We start from the raw sequence: 4,891 nt of genomic DNA on the forward strand, positions 1-4,891 counted from the left end.
AGAGGCCCATCGCCCCGATGGCAGGTCGCAGAGGGACCGCGAGGGTGACAACCACAGGGCACGTCCCGCAGGTCCCACAAGGAGGACCCGAGGGACCTTCCCCTTGGCTGAGAGCAGGGGGTCGGGTGCCTGGGGGTGGGGTGAGGGGGTCCCAGGGCACGTGGGGGGGCCAGCAGCTGAGGCCAGGGACAGAGGAGGTTTGTGACCGGATCCATGAGTGAATGCCACTGCCCGTGGAGACGTGCGGCAGGTTTCCATCGCTCCTCTCCCAGGAAGCAGCTGCTGTTGGAGGAGATGCTAGTTCCTTGGCTCAGCACATTCACGGTGGGCGCCCGTGCCAGGTGCCCGGGAGCAGGCGGCCGGTGCGCACCCAGGGACCAAGCCGGCGTGGGCTCCGCTCTCGCGGTCGCCTGCCCAACTGTCAGGTTCTGCGGGACGCAGACCACCTGCCTGCACGTGTTACCATGACAGGAAATGAAGCAGATACCTGTCTTTTCTTTTCTCCACTTTCACAGGTTATTCCAAAAGTTGGTCCGTTTTTGCCTCCAAGAGACGTGGCCTGGCCTCATTCATAATTATCAGCATTTCACTTAAATGCTACCTTTGTGTTTTTTTTAATGGTTCTCGGTTTGCTCATTGACACCTTGATGTGCAGAGAGCCCCAGGTGGTGGAGAGGGTTGTATTAAATAATACACGCTTGGTAAATATTCAATAAACACTTACGACGTGGAGTTACACTCTATTTATATTTGGCTGCACAAACCAAATGATGATAAAGGAAGAAAAAACTATTGAAGTGACATACATTTTTGATATTCCTAGAACATTTCATAATAATAGTAATTTTCAAAGAACTTGGACACACAGCCTCTCAAAAAGTCCACTGGGCCCTGGCTGGGCGGCTCAGTTGGTTGGGCATCATCTTGTGCACCAAAAGGGTACAAGTTCGATTCCCTGTCCGGGCATCTATGGGAGCTGACTGATCAATGTTTCTCAATCACATAGATATTTCTCTCTCTTTCTTCCTCTCTTCCCCTCTAAAAATGAATATGTGCACCTTATGTTCATTGCAGTGTTATTTACAATCACCAAGATCTAAAAACAGCCCAAGTGCCCATCAGTAGATGAGTGGGTAACAAAGCTGTGGCTCGTTTACACAGTGGAATACTACTCATCCATGAAAAAGGTGAAACTCTTACTTTCTGAGACAGCATGATTGGGCCTGGAGAGCATTAAGCTCAGTGAAATAAGCCAATGAGAGAAAGACAGAGACCACATGATCTCACCTCTGTGTGGAACCTAATGAACAAAATAAACTGATGAGCAAAGCGGAGACAGACTCATGGGTGCAGAGAACATACTGACAGCTGTCAGAGGGGAGGGGACTGGGGGCTGGATAAGAAGGGGGAAGGGATCAAGCAAAGACAAGACAGACAGACACAGAGAACAGTACAGTGGCTGCCAGAGGGTGAGCGGGGTTGGGGAGGGAGCGGAGGCGGAGGGGAAATAAATGGGGATGAAGGAGACTCGACTCGGGGTGGTGAACACACGTTACCACATACAGACGACGCTTGCAGAACTGTACACCTGGAACGTACGTAATTGTATTAACCAATGTGACCTTAATATGTTCAATAAAAATACTACATTGGCCAGAAAGTATGGACACGAAGAACACTTTCATTTCCCTCCCTTCCCTGAGTGTGTTGGGGTACATAGGTGCTTCACAGTGAAAAAAATAACCAGTACTATGAACAGTCATATCATAAGTCTTGGCAAAGATTTTTTCATAAAAATTTAGGTGAATTATAATGGAAGGCTGTAAGGGCTGGATAACAAGTCCTTCTGCCAGTCAGGTAGCTTTTAATTCTCTGCTCACAGCAAAATCGAAGGCCATCGAAGTATCGATGGAAGAACATTAACATTTGACGGACTATCACGGCATGATACGTTACTGAGTTCAAAGAACCGAGTGATGGCCCAATAACAAAACCCTTCCCGACTTACTTTCCACTGGGGTCCACGGAGCCTGCAGATGCCGCAGGCTTGTGCGGCGTGGCCGTGGCCCTGCTGAAGCCGCCTTCAGCTGGTCACACAGTCATGGATGGCCACTAACCCCTTGCTGGTGGGTGTGAGGTTCTGGTGGAGGCTCGTCCCTCTACGTTCCTGTTCCTGGGGAGCTCGGGCAACACGTGTCTTTTACGTGTCCTGGAAAGCTTTGCTCCCCCCGGAGAATTTGTGTGTGCCTCCTCAAAGACAACGAGAACCAAGCAAATGCTGGTACTGACCGCTTTAGTTTTCTGCGTAGGCTCCCGAAAGCTCAAAGCCACGTGTGCAGGTCACTTCTCGTATTGTGTCCCACGTCGTTAGCTGCACGCCCTTGTCCTGACTTTCCGTCTGGTGTTAACCTCCTGGCCTAAGCAGTTCCACCCGTCCTCACTTCCTGTCTCTACGTTTTCTTCTTGTATCGTCTGTATTTATTGTAAGACATCTCAGATCACATATTCATCATCTTTTCGGGATTTGTTTCATTTCTAAAGGTGCCTGGAGGGTCTGTTCCATTTTGGTTCTCCTAGGGCGTTACCATGGTTTCCTCTGGGCGGGGTTCCCATGGACCACGGAGAGAAGTTACTCAGTTCCAGTGGGAGCTTTTGGGGGACCAGGACTCTCATGGGGAGTCCGCAGTACCCAGTGTCCAGCACAGGACTTTCTTTTCATAAAATGCCACCTGCCGTGTAGGGACAGGATAATAACACCCACAGTAAAAGTAATTTCTTATTTCCACTCCCCGGAATAAGGGGACTTTGTATTTGTACCAATTCCTGGAACGCTTGTCAATCAGGGAGAGAGATTCGTGTAAGTAGACTTTACATGCGTTATCACGAAAGGGCTGTGTTGTGTAACACTGGGTGGTAAATGCTTTCTCTGGTGATTAGGGCTAGGAAAGCAGCTCCGTTTCATTAAGCTGTGGATTAATTTAGCTTCACTGATTTTTGTTTTAGATTGCATAGGTTTATATTTTTTGAAGTACATTTTATTGATTATATTGTTACAGTGATCTATGAATCCTTATTTAACACCCTGGACCTGGACACAGACCTCAGACACTGTGCATTATGATGGAGAGACTATAAGGCGTCAAAATGACAAATGTCTATGCAAAATCTTAGTTTAATAAAAGGGGCGTCTGCAGAAACTGTACCAAGTTCATGCAGGTGCGTGAGTCTGTGTATTTTCCAGACGGGTCCTAGGCCATGTTTATCGTTTGGATTAGCCATGCTTTGCTATGAGGAATGTTCTTTCTGCGTGTAAAGGACGGGCAGGCTTGTGAGGTTGCCCACGCCTGGGGCCCAGGCACTGTCACCAGCTCACGGCCACATTTCTCAGGTTAATCACTTGCACTGAATTTCAAGCCATTTTTTACTTGGAAAATTCTAAATGCCTCATTGAGGGTAGTACCTGCAACGTGAGCGAAGCCTCTGGCTTCAAAGTTCAGCTGTCTGAGTTATCTGACCGGACAAAAGGTCGCAAGAGATCATTCCCAGCAGGAGGAGTGTCATTCTCCACGTCTCGATGATGTCTGGGAGTGGTTAAAGTGATTTCCCCCCTAAAATTCCCACAAGTAAAGGACGCTTACCAGTGGAGGAACTAGTTCTGAGACGCCTTGGCAAAAATGTGGGCAGTGGCCCTCTCCCCGCCTCTCCACAACCGGCCCGCAGGCTCATCCTCAGTGCGCACCCTCGCGGGGAGGCAGAGGCCACCCGAGGTTGAAGCTCCCACCCCCCACGTTTGGACGAAGGGCATGGAAAGGGCTTCTGGAAATCTCTGCGCCTGTGAGGTCACAGCGACGCCCTCGCCTCCATCACGACTCCTGGTTTCAGCAACAGCTGGGAGACACCCCCCTGCCCGGTCTGCGCCGTGCTTGGCTGATCGCGGAGGCCGGGTCTCACCTGTCCACGGACTTCACAGGGACTTTCCTCTCCGTGCAGTTATTTCCCACCTCCCGTGCCAAGGAAACCCGGCAGGCTGAGCTGAGCTTGCAGGGTTTACCTCCGGGGGCCGAGCAGTTTTTACTACTTCTGTGCACTTCGCTCCAACGTTGCTCTTTATGGGGACGGACCTGCCAGGGGTTAGGGCTCCCACGACGGAGCCGAGGGCCCGCGTCGGCGCACGGACACGGGGGCCGCCTCGCCTCTCGCCTCGCCCGTCGTCCCCCTGTCCGCAGGACGAGCTTTCATTCTGACCGTCCACGAGCGTTTGGCCGTCCTTGGGGGGAAAGCGGGAGGGGGGTTCGGAGACTCAGTCCCCGGCCTTTGAGGGGCTTCCCCTTCCTGCCGCCCGGCAGGTGTAGCGGGTGTGTCCCTCTGGGTCTCCCTGTGCCGGCGGGTGGGTGACAGCGCCTAGGGCTGGCGCGGGTTCTCTCCTTCGCGCACGACTTACATTTCCCGAGCGTCTCCCCCGAGTTGTGCGCGTCTGCCCGTCGCCAGCTCTTCGCGCAGCGGAGGTCGCTGTCCCCCGGGGCCCCCCACGCCGCCGCGCGCCCAGGGCCGGCGGGTCGGCCCGGGAACCGTCCAGGGGCCGGGTCGCTGCTGTCGTCCCGGGCCGACCCCGCGTCCCCCCGCCCGCGCCCCGCCCGCGCCCGCCGCGGCGTCGGGGGTCTCGGCCGCGCCCCGCTGGACGTGGGTCCGTCCGGCGCCCCGCTCCCTCCGGCTGGGCAGGAACTTTCCTGCTGCCGGGGCGGGGGGCGAGCCGGACCGCCGGGCGGGGGGCGCGCGGGGCGGGGGGCGGGGCGCGGGGCGGGGCGGGGCGCGGCGCGGGCGGGGGCGCGGGCGGGCCCGCGGCGGCGGCGGCGGCGGCCATTGGCTGGGGCGCCATCCGGGGCCTGCTCGG

The sequence above is a fragment of the Furipterus horrens genome, unplaced genomic scaffold (genome assembly GCF_987537825.1).
Source record: "Furipterus horrens unplaced genomic scaffold, mFurHor1.1.pri manual_scaffold_5, whole genome shotgun sequence".
Taxonomy (NCBI): Eukaryota; Metazoa; Chordata; class Mammalia; order Chiroptera; family Furipteridae; genus Furipterus; species Furipterus horrens.